This window comes from Triturus cristatus, chromosome 10 (assembly GCF_964204655.1).
Source record: "Triturus cristatus chromosome 10, aTriCri1.1, whole genome shotgun sequence".
In the NCBI taxonomy this organism is placed as follows: Eukaryota; Metazoa; Chordata; class Amphibia; order Caudata; family Salamandridae; genus Triturus; species Triturus cristatus.
In genome coordinates, this window is record NC_140593.1 from 1,091,920,619 (window position 1) to 1,091,942,842 (window position 22,224).

At 46.7% G+C, this 22,224-nt stretch overlaps 1 protein-coding gene across 2 annotated transcripts in view; it reads left to right on the forward strand.

The window, feature by feature from the left end:
• The window catches only part of BAIAP3 (BAI1 associated protein 3), a 1,035,958-nt gene that overhangs the window by 296,045 nt on the left and 717,689 nt on the right, over positions 1-22,224 (forward strand). The window contains exon 1 of one of the 2 annotated variants that reach the window (XM_085629278.1): positions 4,347-4,479. The exons of the other annotated variant lie outside the window; for it this stretch is intronic. The gene's annotated coding sequence lies outside the window, so the exon portion shown is untranslated. Of the gene's footprint in view, positions 1-4,346; positions 4,480-22,224 lie in introns of those variants that run through there. 2 annotated transcript variants of the gene reach the window in all.

Genomic DNA, 22,224 nt, shown 5'->3' on the forward strand with positions numbered 1-22,224 from the left:
ACTTCCGTGAACGGTGGAGGAGTCCGCGAGGGGCAGGGAGACCATCATAGATGGTCATCACAGCAGCGCGAAAAGCAGGATGGATGGTGTGCGCTGTAATCGTACTAGTGTGAAGAGTCGGTTGGGCTTCGTGGCTGGTCGTTGCTGGAGCTTTGTATTGGTGGTTTCCACAGGCTATCTTTGCTGCAGCACGAAATGCAGATCTTGTGTTACCATTCATCGCTGATGGTAGCTGCAGTGTAAAGAGTAGGTCTTTACCAGAGCTTCACATTAGTGGTCATCGTCAGCAGCAGAGTATCAATGTGAAGGGGCCTGTTTGTGGTCACAAAGAGCCTCAACTTCTGAATTTCACCTTTCTTTTCAAGTTTTGTTTTTTGGAGGAGCTCCGACTGATGGCAGCCGAGTGTTCAGTAACTGGGGGTCACCTTTTGGGGATAAGGAACTCCCACCAGCAGATGCCAGCAGGGCTCAGGCAGGTCCAGTTGCAGGTCCAGAAAGGTCCAGTGCAGCAAGTCAGCTGGGCATTTGCAGGGAGGCCTCTGCAGCTTGTTATATCCCCGTAGCTCAAACAGGAGATCAGTCAACTGACAGTTGAAGTAACTCAGGTTAGCCTGGGATGAAGGTAAGCAGGTCCAGTCTTGCCTCTCGGACAGCAAGGCAGTCCTCAAGCAGCAGGGCAATCCTCTGGCATCAAGGCAGTCTTTCTTCTGTAATGTCCACAGGTCACGGTATGTTATGATGAGTGGATCTGGAGGTCCAAAATGTATACCAGGTGCCACCCTCTGTGTGGCACTTTGTGTATACCACATCTGGTTCTGGAAAGTTCTCCCCTTCCCCTGTCAAGGCTCCAAGAAATATGGGGTGAGAAAGGCTGGTGTCAGGTTCCTCTGTGTGTGCTGGAGGCAAGCTCCTTGAAGTGCAAGCGGGGCAGGGCACAGCTCCTCTCCAGCCATCCTGGCAAGAGGGCACAGCCTGTCCACCCCTAGTGTCACCATCTGGGAGAAATACATAAGCCTCAACAACATAGCCATTTGCAGTTTGGCTGTTAGCACCACACTCCTGCAGTTTTCCCAGGATGAATTTCAGCAGGTCGAAATTGCTCAAATCTATAGGCAGAAGAAATGCCTGGTAATAAGCGAGACATGTGGATTTTGGTGTAGTAAGCACCGAACATTGCACATTTCTCCCCATAATTGGGGACAGACTATAATTGGGTGCTCTTTATCCCATTTGATGCATTCTGGCCCAGTGGTATCATCTTTTCATGTGGGTCAATAAATGTAGGCCAAAATACTGGATTATTCATAATGAAGCCCTCTGTGGAATGTGTGAGAAAAGGATCACCCTGAAGTTGTCAACCCAAAACAAGATGCAATGGTGACATGAATAGCATTCTTGTTAACTGTTACTGAGTAAAAAGTAGTGGTAATTGTTTTCTAGTTTATGGAATTTGAGATTACCATTTAGACCTGAAGAAGGAAAGGAGTTGCCTGTGCTGTGTTAGAGGAACCTTTGCTCATGAATAGAATCCACACCACAATTCTCGTATCAGAGTCCATTATTGGAAAATGCCTTCACTGTGGAAAGCATATGCTGTGATTTGACTAGGGGAGTGATTGTCCTCTGCACCTGATCTGGGGAGCTGAATTGTGAGGGTGACATGTGGAGAACTGAGTAGGAGCATCTCCGCACCCCCAGAACACACTCCCATTAACTTTGTTATTGATACCATTAAGCATTTCGCCAGAAATAGAATGGCATCACACTGGTATTTAAGTGGAAATGGCCAATGCAGCAGTTTTATCAACCCCTTCGATGCGTATGACGGAGCGGTTCCGTCATGCGCATCGGTCGTGCAGTGCGCATGACAGAACCGCTCCGTCATGGCCCCGCCCGCGCACGGAACCTTCAGCACAGCGCGGTAATCCGCGCCGCGCTGAAGGGGTTAAGATGTGTTTAGAGCAGACAAGGTTGTTGCACCAAGAGCAAACAAGGTTTACATTTTGACGGCTATGCTTTAGTCACTGCAATGGGAGATTCAGCACCGAGCTGAAGATGATGAGAAAGCGTTCCTGCGTGCTGCACTAAGAAGTTCCCCAAATGTCTAGCAGAGAACTGCAGGGAGAATTTTTTCCCGCTTTTTATTGAATTTCTGCCCGTAGCACCAATCGGTTTTCAACCTGAGGGTCTGCCAGGATATTGAGTTTCTTTTCCTGAAAAGAGCCTGAGAACTGAGGGAACTTTCTCTAAGGCCCTCTGCATTGTTCCAAGGGTCAAGCCAAGCTCACGGATTCAACATTGAGCTGTGCCTGTGTTAAGTGCCTGCATCCAGTTGGAAACATCTGCACACAATCTGGAGTATAAGACATAAAGCTGCCTGCACTTGGGTTTTACCTCAATTCAGGAGTTCCTTACTCGCGGTATCTTCACTAGTTACTCGGCTAACACCCAGCTAATCATTTCTGTTGATCGATCCTTACCAGCTCTGCTTGAGACCTTTCATGTTATTTTTCATAACTTTACCGCCTGCCTCACTCACAATGCTCTTAAATTCAATAGCGATAAAACTGAGATTCTCTGTTGCTCTCCAGGTAAGATTCCGCGTCCATGCCTTCAGATTTCTGGTCATTGCCAATTGAAATCGTCCCCACAGCCTCCTCATCTGTGAGAAACCTGGGGTTTCATTTTGGCATGGGCATCATCCACAATTGTAACAATTTCTAAAAAGGGCGACTGATCCTCACCTCAGCTGTTATCATCCAATCTCTCTCATAGACATTCCAGCTAAAATCTTCAGGAGAGTCTTCTGTAACAAGATCATTGAGTGGGTGGATGATAATAGGATTTTGAACCCACGTCAGTAAGGTTTTCGTAAACATATCGGAGCACAGGAGCAGTGCCTGAACCTTTGTTTAATATTGCGTAAATACACTGTAACGAAGTGCACCCTTATGTACTTATCATTCATGGATCTAACTATGGCATTTGACTGCATAAATCGGTGAAGGTTGTGACAAATTTTACTAGAAATGGGGATGGAGGCATCACTTGTACACCTGTTGGCATCATTGCACATGAGCACAAAGGCCAGAGTACAGCATGGGTGTGTGTTTGCCCCTTTGCTAGTCATCTTGTAATATCAACAAACTTGGCTCTCACTTAACATTATGCACGGCAGATGTCCCTAGGGTCCTTGGCACTCCATGCCCCATTCTTTTGTATGCGGATGATGCAGCCTTACTGGCACGCACTCCAAGAACCCCGAGATTATTGGTCAAATCATTTGTGGAGTTTATGGGAACTCTGGATTTACTGACCAAATTCTCTAAACCTTTTGTGGTCCGAGGAGTAAACCACTCTCATGTATTTTGGTGGGACCAAAGCGCTTAGTTGACATCAAGATATTTTCCTAACTGGGAGTGGATTTCAGCTCCAGTGGCTCGTGGATTCCTGATATAATTGAGTGGAGAACCAAGTTTCTATGGCAATTGTTTCATGTCTGAGTGTACCGTCCCCTCCAGGGGGTCGAGCTTTTGCCCCATGATACAAATCTATTCTACGCAATGTGTACCAGTTGCCACTTGTGGGGTGGGAGTTTGGTTTTATCAGGGATTCATCCGTTATCGAAATGGAAGAAAACTGCTTCTAACCAAAGCTCAGATTTTTTTCTCCTTTCCTTATCTCACCTTATTTGCCAAAGTGAGTTGGGACTAAACTATATATGCAACCCAGTCCAAATTTGCCCGTCCTTACTACGGCTTTCAATTTGGGGAAAAATGATGAGGCGTTTCTATTGAGAGCCATAATAAAAGATTGTTTAGTCTGCGATAAAGATCTCGATATTCCGTGGCTAGCATTTGTAAAAAAGCATTTCCTGAGGTCAGGGCTTAATTTGTGCAGGGGCTTTCCGGTGCTTAGCACCGGCACTTATTTTTCAGGGCCGGGTCTACGCGTCTGCACGTCGTCACATATGAATGATGATAAGGTGTTTATAATTACCAATACAGTGACTCGGAGTCGGCGCAGAGTGTTAGTGTGCTGCTTTGCATTGTGAATGTGAGCCGGTCCGGAGCAAAGCAATTGCAGCTCAGCATTCATCAATCATAAATTTGATACTGACAGTGACATGGCGCCATCATGGCGGGCGCGCCGCGCGGCCCTTTCCGTCAGTGGACTGCCTGCGAGTCTATGACTGTTGCCGGTGGTGGGCGCTGGGCGGGACTCGGGAGCAGTACTGGGCCGCTGGGCAGGAGTGTCAGACATATGGAGGAACATCATTGGGTATTGGTTGTGGCGTGCGCGCTGCACGCAGATTTTTTTCTGCTTGTCAATGCCACGCCCTGGCACGCTCGCACCCCACGAGTCAGAGCCTCAGCCAGTCCGACCATGATTGAGGGCAGGCAGAGGCAGACAGCCCGCCTATCACCTAATAAAGGCAGTGCCCCGCAGCTGACCACGACGAGGAGTGTAACTGTAACCGTAAGTAGTACTAACTAAGTAACTGGCAGTCAGTCAGACATCATGCCATCGATCGCCATGCCACCTGCGACATGCCAAGTCACTCAGTGGTGGCATGTCGGGTACTGGGGTAGCTCCGGCACCATGACGCACTGTTCCTGGCCCGTCCACATTTATTTAATGCAATATTCATCATTATTTATATGTATACTATCACATCATAGGTTAAGATTGAAGAGGTGACAGTTAAAGAAGGGAAGGCCTGCGGCTGCCCCTGCCCCTTGAAGTATCGTATCATGCCATGATCCTACCTCACAAGATTCGAATAATGCATGCTCGTGCTGAGAGCTCCTGTCTTGTCTCAGCAGGTCGCCGCCGGTCGGGTTTACGTTGTTAAAGAAGGCCCGCCGGCCCTGCCCCTTGAAGTATCCTCACAAGATGAAGATTCACATTCAATTATGCATGCACGACTACTCACTGCACTCTGCCTGGCCTGGCTTGGCCAAGTAGTGGCCGCCGACGCCCGTACACATTACTATTATGAAAGGGGCCGGGCCGGCCGGCCGGTGTTAAAGTTAAAGGCCCTGGCCCTGCCTTTGAACTCAGCAATATCCTTATCCTCCCCAATGACCCCTCCTAAACAGTTTACTACTGCTTAACAGTTAGCCTTCTTAGTGGCTATCTGGGTCGGACTGGGTTCTGGCCTGGGTGACGGTCTCCGTCCCGAGTCCCTGTGTGCTTCGGTGGTTGAGGCCGCCTGCCTCCCTGTTAAATGCCAGTATGAGTATGCCCGCCGGATGTTGAAGGGGCTGTGCAGCAGGCAGCGGGCTGAGATCTTTTTACGATTGCCACCACGCCCCAGCACTCTCGGGCCGCACCCTACCCCACGAGCCATCAGCCTGACAATATTGAGGCCAGGCCAGGGTTGAGGCAGGGCAGGCAGACAGCAGTAGCAGCACCAGGTACAGTGACAGTCTATACGGTAATAAATAAAGGCAGTGCCCCGGACGACTCGAGTATAATTATAATAACCAACCGGGTCCGTAACTGTCTGTAAGTACCACCAAGTAAGCACTAGGGGTTACCTTAGATGATGATTCTCTAAAAGTCCTTGTGTCCTCTTCCAACACATTCAAGTAAAAACAGTGGTGTTTGTGACGTGTTCAAACACAGGCACACAGCCTCCCTTGAGGACTCCGTTGAGCAGCATGCATTGCACTGCAAGTTGTAGTTAACAAATAAGAAAACACAAATGTTCCCACACGTGCTAAAAGGTGGAATTGCTGTTTTTGGGAGATTGTGTTTTTAACTGTGATAGACTTTATGGTGAGGTGAGGTGAAGGTGAAGAGTAGACAAAGCCAGAACCTTGTTGCCTGGAGTTGTAATCGAAAAAATGTGAAAAGGTCAGTGGATTGAAGATTGACGTCCTGATGTTCTGGCAGTCCAAATGTTCAGATGCTTAAACCCTAACATGAAAAATAGCCCAAGTTGAAAAACAAGTCAAGGTTACAGTTTTCTACAACCATTTCAGTCTGTGTATTTCTCTCTCTCGCTGACCGCTTGCACTATATAAACCATAAAAAATATGGGGTTTATTTACAAGCCCCTTTTTTGCTAATGTGTGACTTTTAATATGGAAAAAGCAGTGACTCACCTCGGCGCAAGGGGCATGTAAATAAGCACTAATGTGTACAGTCCGACCTCCGTAATGCACTCTGACACCTTTATGGACCTAGTTCACGCTAAACAAAACTACAGCTTCATATACTTCATTCTACACCAATGCTAAAATGACCTTTGCGCTGTGTTAATTAGTTTGAATGATAGCCCAATACTCTTTGTCCTTTAACATAGTTTAGAATTCATTTAATTATTCCTGCCTCAATTTAGCTTCTATTAGGATGAAAATAATAATTCTCAACACATGTTTTGCAAAAGTACATCCATCTTCAAGGACTCTGCTTGCCAGGATGTCTACATTGAGGAACTCTGGTGCTGTAAATGATTGACTCATGCATGTGTTTCCTTGCCCTTACTATTCCGTTAGTGCCGGGACACACTCTTGAGTAGCTGTGCGCTTTATAAATCCCATTTAACATAGCATACGCAGCTGTATGTGTGACTAGAACATCAGACACTAGGAACATCTATGCTTGCAGTGTGGGTGTGTGCGCACGAAAGATGACGCTTGCATTGTAGTCTAGTCAGTGACCACATCACTTTGTCCTTACTTTACTGTGATGTTTGGATTTTTCACAATCTTATGACTTCAGTGATGTAACATGGAGGGTAGCACCAACTCTCTGAAAATTGTTCCAGTGCCACTGGCTTGGGTGCCTTTATTTGCCATTTTCATGCTTTCTGGCCTGGGTGCCTTTGTGTGACATTTCCATGCTTCCTGGTCTGAGTATTTATGTGTCAGATTTCCATGCTTTCTGGCCAGGGTGCTTACCTGTGATTTCCATGCTTTCTGGCATAGATGCCTATGTGTGATATTTCCACGTTTTATGGCCTAGGTGCATATGTGTGACATTTCCACAGTTTATGGCCTGGGTGCTTATGTGTGACATTTCCACGGTTTATGGCCTGCCTGGGTGCTTGCGTGTGACATTTCCATGCTTGCTGGCATGGATGCCTATGTGTGACATTTCCACGATTTATGGCCTGGGTGCTTATGTGTGAGTGACATTTCCATGCTTTCTGGCCTGGGTGCTTATGTCAGGTCATCATTTGCGATTTACTATGCTTTGATAGTTAATACAGCAAAATATGGAATGTGTTGTGCACAATTTTGGTCTTTCTTTTATATTTATGTCTCTTCCTTGTTTGGATGTTATATTTATTGTTATATTTTATATATGTTATTTATTTTGTTTTTATAAGACAATACTTTTTCGTTTTTCATTTTAGAACATGTATTTATTTGACTGTATTTATCTATATTTTAGTTTAGTTATTTTGTCTTTATTTATTTATATTTTCTATGGTACTATGGTCATTTTGCACTAATGGGCATGACTTGAGATACAGAAATTCAAACTGCCCAGGCAGACACTACTTATTCTTTTGGCTTAGGTACCTATAGGACTTTTGGGGGAGTTGACATTTTTCTGTGCTTTGTTAATTAAAAAGTCATATCTTGAATATATATGCCTCTTTTCTAATCTCTGTCTTGTCTGTATGATACAGAACTACATTTGGAAGCGCCAGTTAAGTTCCATGTTTTTTACTATTCATAATGTCTAATAAATGCACATATAGCTCCATGCCAGGGAGTAAGTTATAGTAGCAAGCCCAATTGTTAATCATCTTTTTTAATTGTTTCTCTAAAAGTAATCGCTTTAACGGAATACTAACTCTGCTATTTATGAATCCCAAACCCCTTCCGCCACTGGAAGTGACAGGGACTCATTCAAGTGTATTTCATGATTTTATTCAGCTTATCTGTTCTGATTTGACTATTATCTGGTTTATTTTGTCACATAAGATATGTTAACATTGTATCTTTGATCTCATAGACTCTATTAAAAAGGGCATACCCTACCCTAGTATTGTCCTTTCCCCAAATTAGCACATAGAGCACTAGAATTGTCCCTTTTCAATGCATTAGTGATTTTATCTAATTTATTCCAAAATTGTGCTTTATATGCACTTTTGATTTAATCTTTTTGAAAATGTTCACAGGGCAGGGGAACCTCTTATCAAAACCTTACTATGAGGAAGGCAGGCTCCCTTGCTGAAATTCATCTGACTTTTCGCAGTGCCAGTTGAGGATGTGGGTGGAGCTAATAGCGGGAGTGGGAGGAGCCAGTGGAGGAAGTGGGTGGAGCCAAAGAAAAAGTAGGTGTGGCCTCCAACACAGATTTGAGCACCTGCACTTCAAATTTTACAAATTAAGCACTGCCTGAGGTTGACACTTGTGCTACTCTGTGTAGGAAGCAAGTTCGATCTTTATTTCTACGTTTTGCCTGGGAGAAAAGGTCAAGCACGGAAATTATTCAAAACCTCTATTTCAACTTATCTCTCAGTGAACCATGACATATTTGCATCGCAATTATTTGCGTACTGGGCGAGTAAGGTGGGAATGCTCTTTACTGTTCCGCTTTCGGGCAGACACAATAAAATACCTAGGGGCAGATTTACAAGCCTCTTGGGCCACTTTTAACATGGGAAAAGTGACGCAAAAGTGGCGCAAGGGGCTTGAAAATCTGCCCCCTACTTTGCTTTCCTTTTAGGTTTTCAGCACAATATGGAATCGTTTTCCTGCCCATGTAACAATATTTTTAAACAGTCAATGCTCCATTTTACTTTCTTCTGTGGTGTTTATCGGAAATATGCTAAAATGTTCTAAATGCCTTTTATTAAGTCCAGAAACTTGACGCACTGTACTCAGTCATTACTTTTCCTGAAACAACTGCGTGATGATGAAACATGGTTTTATATAAACCTATTTTTAAGGGCTGATGTACGCTCTAGACACTCAATGCACTTTGATTAAGCTGCTGTTTACTTTTATTTTGTATGGCGGGCTTTTTAATTCATAAGAGTGAAAATCAGATTAAAGTGCTGTTTTATCGTCCTAAAGCACATAGCACTTTAAGTAGGCTTTTTTTAATGGTTTTGATAAGTAGGCTGCGATGAGTCATTATAACTGCCTATGTATGAGTAGTTTTGTGTTTGGTCTCCGGTTTAACATTGTTTCATTGTTTTTATTATGTGCTTTTTATGGCTGTATGCCAGCCGAATAAAGTTGATTTGATTGATTGATTGATTGACAGGGCTCTCTTTTGAAACAGTCACGTTAATAAATTGTCTTGCGCTTGCTTTTCCATAGTAAAGGCTTTGTGCAAGATTCTTCCATTTATTCCTACTCTCGCGAGCCCACTGGGGGTTCAGTCTGCGATTATGAGCAACCTGGACTCTCAGAACTCAATTTTCTGGGCTCCACGATTCTCTGAACTCGATTTTCTAGGCTCCCTACCTTCTCAAAAGTCCTATGTCGGATCCAGATTGCCACAGCTAGATTGGCACTGCCCCCTCCCCCCGCTATTCTTCTACCTTGCCTGTCAATAAGTACATAATAATAAATATAACATTAAAGAGATTTATTTATAAAGATTTAAAAAATAATGTACTGAAGAGGTTGCTGACAGCAAGGAAAGAAATATTTGCATTTTGACATGCACTATTTAAATAGCTGAGGATGCAGGGATAGGTACTCAGAGCATGAGACACAGCAGCTCTCAGCTCTGGGGGCTAAATGCTTCCTTCAGATGTGCGCAACAGGATCTTGGGTGCACCAGGCCTTTCTGCAGAGCACGCCTGTAGGCCACGCCCAGAACCGACGGCCTGGTGCACATTTTTCAAGCATGTGGGGAGTAGGATCTGGAGGTATTGGCACTGAATGCTTATGATGGTCAAAGGCCAAAGACCATGCCCTGTGCCTTGAGCTGCTGCACACTGTCAAGGGTTATTTTGATTTCCAAATGTTGTTGTACTCTGAGTTTTGCATCATAATCATAATGTCTGTAGTCCAGACCCTCTGCTAAGAGCCTGAGGTGATGGAGACTGGCTCAAGTAATGTCCTGAGTCTCTATGCACAACCAAAGGCAGTGCACGCCAAGGGAGTGGATGACTTAGGGTGTGCCCATAGGGGAGGCCCTGCACTCAGAGGTTGATGTAAAGGATTGAAGGTGGACAGCTGCTTCGGTGGAATGAGGGCTGGGCACAAGACCTCATCAGGGGCCACTCGCACTTTGTTTCATGGGACGCGGACCTAGAATAGGCTCTGGCCATAGGCCATGCAGAGTGACGTGTAGACAAAGATCCTTCCACCATGTGGACATGTAGTAGGGACTACCTACAGAGCTTGAATCCAGTGATACCATCCATTATGTTATTTGAGGGATCATCATTGACTGCATAAGGGAAGTCTTGAGTACTGTGCATGTTGGAGGCTGGGTTTATGATTTGGGAAACTTATAATAGGAGAATTTCAGTGTTTTATGAATCCTTAGTAAATACTGATTCAGCTGCAGACGTCATTTTTAGCCAGAATTGGAAATACATAGGATCCGTGATGGCTGCCTAAATGGAAAACGTAGGAATAGTTGTCTGTGTCTCTGTGTATTCACATTTAAGGTGTTATCATGACAGGAGGACAAAGCCAGACCCTGAAGCTGAGTATAGCCTGCTATGTCACAGGAGGCAGGGGATGTGCAAACTTAGGTATTCTTGTTATTCTTTCTTCAGTGTTCAGAACATTAAGTAGGTGTTATGATCTAGAGATAATAGCTGCTTTGGTAGATTGCCCCCACTGCCAGCCTGGTGAATTTTCACACTTGTCTTCAATCAATCAATCAGATCACTTGTAAAGCGCACTACATACCCGTGAGGGTCTCAAGGCGCTGGGGTAGGAGGGGAGGAGGGGGGTGCTGCTACTGATCGAAGAGCCAGGTCTTGAGGAGTCTTCGGAAGGCCAGTAGGTCTTGGGTCTGCCGTAGGTTGGTTGGGAGGGTGTTGGCGGCGAGGTGGGAGAAAGATCTGCCGCCGTTTGTTGTTTTTCGGATGCGGGGGACTGTGGCAAGGGTGAGGCCGGTGGAGCGGAGCTGGCGCGTGGGGGTGTAGAAGCTGAGCCATCTGTTGAGGTATGCTGCTCCGGTGTTGTGGAGTGCTTTGTGTGCATGGATGAGGAGCTTGAAGGTTATCCTCTTGTTAACGGGAAGCCAGTGCAGGTCTCTCAGGTGTGGTGTGATGTGGCTGCGGCGGGGGATGTCGAGGATGAGACGTGCAGAGGCGTTCTGGATGCATTGCAGCCGTCTCAGGAGCTTGGCCGACGTTCCCTGCGTAGAGGGCGTTTCCGTAGTCCAGCCTGCTGGTGACGAGGGCCTGGGTGACTGTTCTTCCTGTTTCGGTGGGGATCCACTTGAAGATCCTGCGGAGCATGCGGAGGGTGTTGAAGCAGGATGAGGAGACAGCGTTGACCTGCTTAGTCATGGAGAGGGTGGAGTCGAGGATGACCCCTAGGTTGCGTGCGTGGTCGGTGGGTGTCGGGGCTGTTCCCAGTGTTGTCGGCCACCAGGAGTCGTCCCAGGCTGAAGGGGTGGAGCCGAGGATGAGGACCTCCATCTTGTCAGAGTTCAGCTTCAGTTGGCTGTTCCTCATCCATTCGGCGACGGCCTTCATTCGTAGTGTGCAGTGGCAGTCCGTGTCAAAGGCGGCCAACAGGTCCAGGAGGATGAGGGCCGCTGTCTCTCCGTTGTCTAGCAGGGTCCTGATGTCATCAGTGGCGGCGATGAGGGCGGTTTCGGTGCTGTGGTTGCTGCGGAAGCCGGACTGGAAAGGCTCCAGGATGCTGTTCTCCTCGAGGTAGCGGGTCAGTTGTTTGTTGACGATTTTCTCGGTGACCTTCGCCTGGAACGGGAGCAGGGAGATGGGTCGGAAGTTCTTGAGCTCCTTGGGGTCTGCCTTGGGTTTCTTGAGTAAGGCGTTGATCTAGGCGTCCTTCCAGCTTTCCGGGAAGGTTGTTGTCTTGAAGGAGATGTTGATTACTTTCCGGAGATGGGGTGCGATGGCTGTGCTGGCTTTGTTGAAGATGTGGTGAGGTCATTGGTCTAACGGTGATCCAGAGTGGATGGTGTTCATGATCTCGCTGGTGTCCTCGTCATTGATGTTGGTCCAGGAGAGCAGGCGGTTGGTGCGGGTGGTGGTCGTGGGGGTGATGGTCTTGGTGGTTGTCGGGGCGGTCGTGGTGTTGAAGCTGTCGTGGATGTCGGTGATCTTGCGGTAGAAGAAGGTGGCCAGTGAGTCGCACAGGTCTTGCGAAGGCGGGATGTCATTGGTGTTGGAGCTGGGGTTGGAGAGTTCCTTCACGATGTTGAAGAGCTATTTGCTGTTGTGTGTGTTGTTCTCTAGGCGGTCTTTGAATGAGGCCCTTTTTGCGGATCTGATGAGGTGATGATGTCTGCGGGTGGCGTTCTTGTGGGTGGCGTAGCTGTCCGATGTTCGTTCGCGGAGCCAGTTCTTCTCAAGTTTTCGGCATGTTCGTTTGGAGGCCTGGAGGTCTTCAGTGAACCAGGTGGCTTTGTTGCTGGTGTGGCTGTTGGAGGGTTTCTTGAGCAGGGCGAGAGTGTTGGCGCAATCGTCGATCCTCTGTCTAAGGTTGCGGGTGGCGGTGGCGGGGTCGGTGGGGTCGGCGGGTGGTCTCAGGGCGAGGGTGGTGGTTAGTTGGTCTTCGGTGACTTTGCTCCAGCAGAGCCGAGGCATCTGTTGGGTGCGGTGGTGCGTGGTGGGCTTCCTGAAGATGAAGTGGATGCAGTGGTGGTCGGTCCAGTGGGGTTCGGTGGTGTGGTTGAAGGAGACGTGGGGGCTTGCGAAGAAGATGGGGTCAAGCATGTGGCCAGCGGCGTGGGTGTGTGTTGTCACGAGCTGTCTGAGTCCGAGGTTGGCGATGTTGTTGATCAGGGTGGTGGAGTTGGTGTCGTTGTTGTTCTCGAGGTGGAAGTTTAGGTCCCCGAGGAGGATGTAGTCCGTGGAGGCGAGGGCGTGTGTACTGACAAAGTCGGCGATGGAATTGCTGAACTGTGGTCGGGGTCCGGGGGGTCTGTAGATGAGGGTTCCTCTGAGGGTGGTGTTGGGATCGGTGTGGATCTGGAAGTGCATGTGTTCGGCGGTGCTGAGGGTGTCGTCGGTGTTGGTCGAGACTCTGAGGGTGTTCCTGTGGACGATGGCGATTCCTCCTCCTACTCCGTTGGTACGGTCCCTGCGGGTGATCTTGTAGCCTTCCAGGATGGCAGTGGCGATGTCGGGTGCCGAGGCGGGGTTCAGCCAGGTCTCCGTCAGGAAGGCGACATCTGGGGAGGTTGCATCGAGAAGGTCCCAGAGTTCGAAGGCTTGTTTGCGGGCAGAACGGGTGCTGAGGAGGATGCATCTGAGGTGGTTGGGTTCTTTGGTGGGTGGTTTGGCGGACTGGATGCTGGTGAAGATGCAGTTCCGGCAGGTGAAGGGTCCTTGGGTGCGCTTCGGGGTGGCCCGGTAGCAGGTGTTTTCTCGTCCGGAGTCGAGTGCGTGGAGGGTGCTGGCATCATAGTGGAGGCGGGCGTTGTGGTGTTCGCAGGGGCCAGGGGTTCTGGCGCTGGGCGCGGTCCAGGCGCGGACGGGCGCAGACAGGCTTGCCTTAGCCCGCCTTCAGCGCACCAGCGTCGCGGCCGCACAGCGGCCACCATAAGAAGGGGAGGTGGGAGGGAGGAGCGGCTGGGAGGGGGGAATTACGAATGGGCGAGCGGGAGGCGGGGCCACATATATAGGTAAAAGGTGAGGGTGGGCAGTTTTAGTGCAGGTACTGTTAGTGTGGGAATAGCCAGCATCAAAATCCAAAGATGAGAGTGCCACGGTCTACAATGATGAAGTGGGTAGTGTCTGAGTCAGTTGTGCAAGTGTGTGAGTGGGTATGTGTACCTGTGCATAGGCTTACGTTTGCAGGTCGGTGTTTGTGCAGGCTTCTGCGTGGATGTCTGTGTTTATATATGCCACTGCCTAATAGTATCAATGCATTTCTGTATGTGTGTCACTCACTTTGCTTGGATGTTTATATTTGTCTACATATGTAGTGACTTGTATTCATAAAGGTATTTTTGGCTGTAAACTTAAGTTTACAGCTAAAAATACCTCATTCAGTCCTGCCAAGAATTCACAAAAATATTCCTACATGCAAAAATGCATTTACGAATTAAAATTTCTCTGCCATTAAACTCTGTCAAGAGGTGGGAAGAGGACGTTCCAGGGAGTGGTTTGTCTTGAAAGTCTGGGAACGCCCACAAACATGTACCTTTGTTGGTTTTCTCAAATTACAATCTAACACTTTTCTGCACTAAAAAAGGACTGAAATGTTCTAGGATGGGGAGACGACCAAATGAACCCAACATTTGCTGGGGGTGTAAGGAAAGGACTTTCTTAACTTAGCTAAAACTATTCCCTATAGCAGTTGCGGCTGGCATGGCTCACGGGTGGGCGGGCGAGTGGTCACGCAGAGAGGGGGTGGGGGGGATTAAATAATAATAAAAAAATGTGCCTTTCCCGGGTCCTGCGTTTTCCAGGCTCCAGCTGCGGCGCCTGCTCCTGCTTTCCTGCCTCCACAGGAACAGGAAGCATGCAGCCTCCCTCCCCTCCCCAAAGCCAATCTCAATGCTGCAATGGCAGTGTTGTGATTGGCTGGGACGCCAACCGCACAGGCGTCTATCGCAAGGCCATTTTCTCCATGTAGGCTGCATGGAGCCTACATGGAGAAAATGGAAAGTGCGCATGACTGGTTTGGTCGGCCCAAGAGGGCCGACCAAACAGTCATGGCCCACAACATTGGGCTAACCACTCCTCCCCTGCCCTGTTGCAGGACCAACCAACCAAACCCTTCTTCTGCTTTCTCGCAGCGCAAGAAGCGAAAACATAAAATGGTATTTTTAATACCATTTTATGTTTCAGCTTCTCGTACTGCGCGAAAGCAGTGGGGCGACACTCCACCGCCCACTTGGAGGAGCCGCTCCTGCCCTAAAGAGAAAAAGAAATAAAAAGTATGTTTTTCCACAGGGAGCTGAATCACCAGGTGTAGAATTCAAAGCTATGCAAAATTAAACACAAGATGGGTATGACCCCACGGGAGATGTCCCGTAACGTTCACAGAAGCATGGCTGTAAACCTGCACCAGCCGCTACTTTCCCGGCGTACTTCTGGGAATGTTTGTAAAAAAAAAAAAAGCTAAAAGCTCGCTCAGGCTGAGCTGTAAATTTTCGCCTGTGCTCTTATGGGTTTGTTCGTGAAATAGTACCGTTAATGTTAAATGAGTGTGTGAGCAAAGACTGTGGAGACTATGTCGAACAGGCGATCTTTTACAGCAGGAAGGGAATGCGCCCAGGGTTTGCCCTCATTCCGTGTCTATTGCCACAAGAGCTCACCGCCAAACGTGGCATTATCACCTTCACACACAAACTTTACATGGTGAAAATCCTCATCTTTTTGCTTTATGTAATACAATTTATATAGTGTACACATTAAATGCATGGATTTGGACCTCAATATAAGGATGTTGTTGTAAATGGGAATTCACCAGATGCAATATGATTTTCCATGCCCAGGTCTGCCTTTCTCACCTTAGTAAAGATATTTCACAGTCAATTAAGACGTACAAAAAGCATAATCTTATAATCTACTCTATTATTTGATTCATTAGGGGCACGCTACACCGAAAGGTTTTCAGACTACTTATTGAGTAATGCCAAACTTCTGATATTGGTACCAGACCAGTGAGGTGGCATAAACACAAATGAAAGGTTAATCTTCAGCCTTCTCTGGAGACACCCAAAAATGCAAGCGTTGTTTACATTTCATTCCTGTTCCTTCATTTGTAGTCCTAACATATAGTCTGCAAGGCAGACAAGCATTTTTAGTGCAATAGTTCTCGCATGTGCATTAACACATATATAAAAGGCATTGTTATTTTTAATGCCAACAGCTCAAACTCTCGCAGATGTTAATGGTGGCCGCGCCCCTTTGTTTAGACGCTGCTCATGTATTCAGGTTACAGTGAGCAGCGTGTAAACAAAAGGGGAGCGACCAATATTAAAGTGAAAGCGCTTATGAGGCGCTTTCACCCAAAGTGAAAAAAATATAATGAATTTTGAAAGGTTCTGTAGCGGGGCCGCTAAAGTAAAAGTGGGCCTCGATATTAATTAAATAAATAAATAAGCGCAGCACACTAAAGTGAAAGTGGCCGCGCTATAAACTAAATAATGAAATAAGCACGGCTGCTAAAGTGAAAGCGGACTGCGCCGTAAATGAAATAATTAAATAAGCGCGGCCCCTATAGTTAAAGCGGACTGTGCTGTAATTGAAATAAATACATTACTAAAAGTGTGCGACCTGCTGCGATGTCGTGGGTTGAATAGGGGAAGATCAGTAAAGAAAATAGTGCTCACAACTTATAAAGCAGACCGTGGAACAACACAAGTAAAAAGTCCAGTAAATATGGGAGGTTACAAATGCAGACAAGGCGGTAGCAAGGAGGGCCTATAAAGCCTATTCACAAATAAAAGGCAACGATTTTGCAAAGAAAGTAACAGGAGCCAATTGAAAAGATGGGCCATACCTCAATACAGCATGCCTCGCAGCGCAGCACAGGCACTGCCCAGGCGCGAGTTAAAACACTACCTGACAATGTCTAATGGGAATGTGCATTTCCACAATTGTACTCACCCATCACTTTTTAGGTCAGAAACATGGGCGTGTGCCCTTCCCAATCTGAAAACGCTCCCATAATTGCATTTATTTAGGAGATGTTTATAATGTATTTTCAGGTTGAGGAAAGTCCTACAAACTGTTCGTGAATACCAATAAAAATATGAGTTTGTTGATGTTTTAAACATTTTGCACTCCATCCCTGTAATGACCCCTTCCGTGATGTTACCACTAAACTCACTACGCCATTTAAATTTGGTGGAATGGAAGCACCTCCATAAATTGGTGGTGTTGCTGCTTTGCAAAGCTTGTGGTTTGCCTGCTTCATTTTGAATCAAGGGAACCACAGATTTTGACTGCAGGGAATGTGCTGGCTCCATCATCAAAACAAGCATTTGCAATGCAATAGGTCTCGCATTATAAAAGTGTGAGCAGCTGGCATTGCTAATAATAATGCAACACTAGCTATTGGCTTTGTAAATGATAAATAAATGCCATTATGTGTTTGTTTTATAAAATAGCTTAAAAAAGACATTGTCATGAACAATGCCAATAGCTTAAACTTTTGCAAATGCGAGACCTATTGCATTGCAAATGCTTGTTTTGATTTGGTAGGAGGGGAAGTCACTTCTTGTTGACCACGCAGCTATTCAACAAAACCATAACTATAGCACATGTGCTTGCCCTCGCAAGCACATAATAAATACACTTATGGCAGTTGATTTTCACTAAGGGGTGTAGGTCCACGCTTCGGACAAGTCAAAAGGGGCCCTCTCCTGTTGGAGATGAAGAGTGGCTCCCCGAGTGACCCTGTTCCCATAAAACACCTCAAGTTCGTGGCTAACACCTTGTCCACTCCTCTTACTGATCTCTTGAACCTCTCACTCGCTCAGGGCACAGTGCCCCAGAGATGGAAAAAGGCTGTGGTGAAAGCCCTATTGAAAAAACCAGGACTGGATCCATCCAATTTGACCAACTTCAGGCCTATTTCACTTCTGCCTGGTTTTTCTAAAATTGCAGAAAAGTTGGTCAACCGTCAGCTCTCTCACCATCTTGAGTCTAACCACCTGCTAGGAGACTCCCAGACTGGTTTCCGCCCCGGCCATGGAACAGACACTGCCCTGCTGGCAGTAGTGGAGGAGGCAAGGAGCACTCTGGATACAGGAGGGTCAGTGGCAGTGATCCTCTTGGACTTGAGTGCTGCCTTTGACACCGTGAGTCATCAGGTGCTCCTCCAACGTCTGTCAGAGGTAGGTGTCTCAGGGACGGCCCTGAAATGGTTGGAATCTTTTCTTTCTGACCGTTTCTACCAAGTCTGGGAAGGGTCAGAGCAATCTGCCCTAATCCCTCTTCAATGTGGAGTCCCGCAGGGCTCATCATTGAGCCCTACCTTATTTAATATATATATGACTCCACTTGAAAGAGTGGTCGCCCCCTCGGGGGTGAAGATCGTCAGTTACGCTGATGATACTCAGCTGGTGGTGGGCCTCACTCAGCTGGCGGAACATCCTGAGGTATTACACGACTGCCTTGCCAATGTTTTTCGATGGATGTCTATCTCCGCTCTCAAGCTTAATGGAGGTAAAACCGAGCTGATGCTCCTGGGCAACTCCAGCCCCTCCATTATTGCTAGCTGCTGGCCCCGGTCTCTTGGCGACCCACCATCCCCCAAGAAGGAGATCAAGTCCTTGGGTGTATGGTTGGAAGAAGACCTGTCCTTCAGGACTCATGCCAGGAAGACTGCAGGGGTTTGCTTTGGCTTACTGAGATCAGCCCGAAAGGTGCTACCTCTGCTTCCTGATTCAGCAAGGAAGCTATTGATACGTGGCCTGATTCTATCGAGGCTCGATTATGGGAATGCGTTGTTTCTCGGTGCTCCTGAAGCGACCTTCAAAATCCTCCAACAGGTGCAAAACGCAGCTGCGAGAGTCCTTATGGATGTTTCCAGGAGGCAGTCTGCTGCCCCGGCCCTCAAAGCGCTTCACTGGCTCCCCGTGAAAGAGCGGGTGAGATTTAAAGCGCTATGTACAGCCCACAAAATTCTACATGGCAAAGGCCCCCCCATCCTTGCTAATATGGCCCTTTCTTACAAACCCCCACGTCTGCTACGCTCGGACCAAAAACACCTTTTGCAGTCAGCGAGAGTAAGAAGAGCTCGTTCTGGGGGCAGGCGCTTCTCTGTGCAAGTGGCCTCCCTCTGGAACTCTCTCCCCCTCAAGATTCGCTCAGAGCCTAAGATCCTATCTTTTAGGAAACTTCTTAAGACTCATTTGTTTCCTTAGCAGTGATTAGCTGTGTCTTTCCTTCTGATCTTTTGCGCCGGGATGCCCCCGGGTAAGCTGAGCGCATTATAAATTTCATATTATTATTATTATTCTTTATGTAATATCCCTTAACTCACGCTAGATAGATTAAAAGAGCACCCACCTCAGATTTTTGGGACTATTAAAACTTGCAAAAACCAACACAAACTCGAGCATGTACTGTTATCGTCTTCTTAGTGGCATATTCTATTTTTGTTTAGGTGGAATTTCTTAAATAACATTGAGCTCAGGTGTTTTACTCCTTCTGGGCGCTGGCGTTGCAATCCCAACTGAAAACATAGTCCATGGATGTGGATGTAACATGAATCGGTGCTTGTTCTGGGTTCTCTTTCCGTGTAGGGCATGCTTGAAAGCCTGGGTTTATAATCGATTTCCGTACAACTCCAAGCGCACTGTCCTTTCCTTTTTTGGAAGTGCAGGTACGCGGGCTAAAAGGCGAATTAAACACGGACACATACAAAGACTTAAACAATGTTGCAAAGTTGATTTATTTAGACCCTGTGAGTTGGAGATTATTGCAAGCGCATGATTAAATGCACTTCTTTACTGCAGTGGGTTATGTTGTACAAGTTACACAGTGCACAGCAGCACGATGCAGTTACTCGGCTTTTGCACCCCACAAAGGCCAAGAGACGTTTCGTATTAATCAGTACGGGGCCAGGTAGGAGGAATAAACATTAGATTATGGTTTGTCTCATGGTTTGACAGTTCACTGGATACGTGAGTGACTGAGTGCCCGCTACACCAAGTATCTGACGCGTGTTTAAGAGGGGCAGATCTGCTTGTGTAAATGGAGCCACCACTTGGGAAGGACGCCCTTCGAAAGTAAGGTACGATAGATGGGAAATAAATCCACAGATTCTTCTCAATTCGTTCACTTCTACCATAGTATAGGGGATTGCTTTCGATGCAAATACGCCATAGAAAGTCATAGCCGCTTGTTTTGTTACTCAGCAAGTTAGACTTTGAAGAGTTTTTTTATGCTGCGATTCTAGCTCTCCTGCACCCCACGGGCTTCGGTTGACCTTAGTACAATGCAGACTGTTACATGAACGGCGTCAGTATAAGTTCAAAAGTTCAGGCTAAATTCATAGACTGTTGATTTTGTCGAGAGGTGCACTCGAGAAGCAGGAGAAGGGACAGGGCTTCACTTCGGGTCTGCCCGGCCGGTAAAGTGGATGGTGAGTCAGGGCACTCAGATCGGATTTGCTTGTAGGGTCACAATTATAAACGTAAATCCGATAATGATGTGGGCAGAATTATAGAAAGAGAAGACACAACGTACACACGAAAAAACTTAAAGAACAGTTTGTTTTCGCCATAACCATGCAATTAAAAGGTTTAGGCAGGTATAAGTGGCATCAGAATCTCTTCTACAAAAAGCACTTTTATTCGACAAATGCATGTTTAACCCCTCCAGCTACCTATCTGTAAGATAGAGATATGCATCAAAATAGAAATACACCAGAGCCATAACCAATAGGTCTCGCTTTTGGGACCTTATAAGTATTTAGTTATGCAGCACAATATCCTTGGTGCAACAACAACTGTTGCATGGCTAAAAACGTATAAGGTCCCAAAGGCAAGACCTATTGGCACGCTTGTTACTGTTTCTATGTGTGCTGCATTAAGCAGCTCACATAGGAGTTTCAAATCGGCATTCTGGATTGTTTTGATGCAGGAAGGGACACCTTCCTGCACATACACAATCATTCCCCCAACACAGACACACCCATGCACTATTGTGCAATGGTGCCTGCTTTGACACTGGGCAGCTAGATTTATTGCCAGTGCTAGGGGAAACGCAGGGGTGCGCCACATTCTTGTTAATACGGCGCCTCACTGCGTTTTCAGAATGGCAAATCTGTAGTTAGCAATTTTTGCGTAATACTACGCTTAGTCATTCTGTTGTAAATATGGTTCAATAGCTCTTAAAAAACACAAAGTAAGGGAAAACCATAACCAAGGTCAGGGATAGAAGCCATTCATAGTAAAGGAGGCCTAAAAGATTAAATGATGAGAGAGAGAAGTAAAGCGTGTTTATGGGCGTTGCTTTCATTAGTGCAACAGTTGCAATGGCACCAGGGCCAGAAGCATGAGGGGCCCACTGAACTATGCTTATTGCTGTATTTTATCATTCAAGTAGCAGTCAGGGGCACATTCCCTTCCCTGCATTAGGGCCCACGTTACACTGGGTTCGCTACTGAGCTTGTGAGAGAGAGAGAGAGAAAGGTCGTGAAGGAAGAGTGGATGTAAGGACGTATGGAAAGAAGGAAGAAGCTTTGAAGGGCCAAAAGCATTATAAGATGAATGCATGGGTGACAGGACTGATGGGTGAAGTGTAAAACAACATTTGTATGGGTGGTTGAATGAAAGAAAACCAAGAATAATAAAAGGTTGAATGAATGCATGGATAGGTGGATGAAAGTCTGGGTGAACTGATAAAAGGAGGGTGAAATAATGGACGGATGAACATGAATGGATCTATAGATGGGGAAACGATGGGTGAATGGCTGGAAGTGTGAGTGAAAGGATGGATGGAGGGACGGAAGAGTGTAATGATGAAAAGGTCAATAGACAGAATGGTAAAGTAAGGATGGGTTGAAGCATGAAGAGATGGATAGGTGGATGGATGTACGAAAGGATGCAGAGAAAGGACAGAAGGTGGGATGAAGGGTCCTCATATAGGGTGACTAGGACGAACTCGGTTCATTCACCAATGGCATGCGTGGTATGGATGAAAGTGGGGGATATTTTAGGGTTCTGGCAACTCCAACAGTTGTGTTTGCTTTGGTCGCCCTAAGTTGGCAGATGATTCAAATGGCGTACCTTTCGCGGATGGAACATAGCATCCTACCTGCAGTATTTTTCACATTTGTATTTCAAAATTGGGTCGCCTGACTGTCTCTATTAATATTTTTTTAATCTGCCTCACAGACTTGCTGGGACTCCTTTACTGCGTGCAAGCAGCGCGGTGTGCATGACAGGCACAGACATGGCATCAGTACACCTTTACTGTATTGTATGATAAGATTAGCAGACGAGTTCGCATTATTAGGAACTCTGGGACAGATTTACAAGCCCCTTGCGCTACTCTTGCGCCACTTTTAACACGGGAAAAGTGACACAAAAGTAGCGCAAGGGGCTTGTAAATCTGCCCCTCTGTGTTTCTGTCATGGGTTTCCCCCTTCAAATCTTCCTCCAATAAGAGCATCG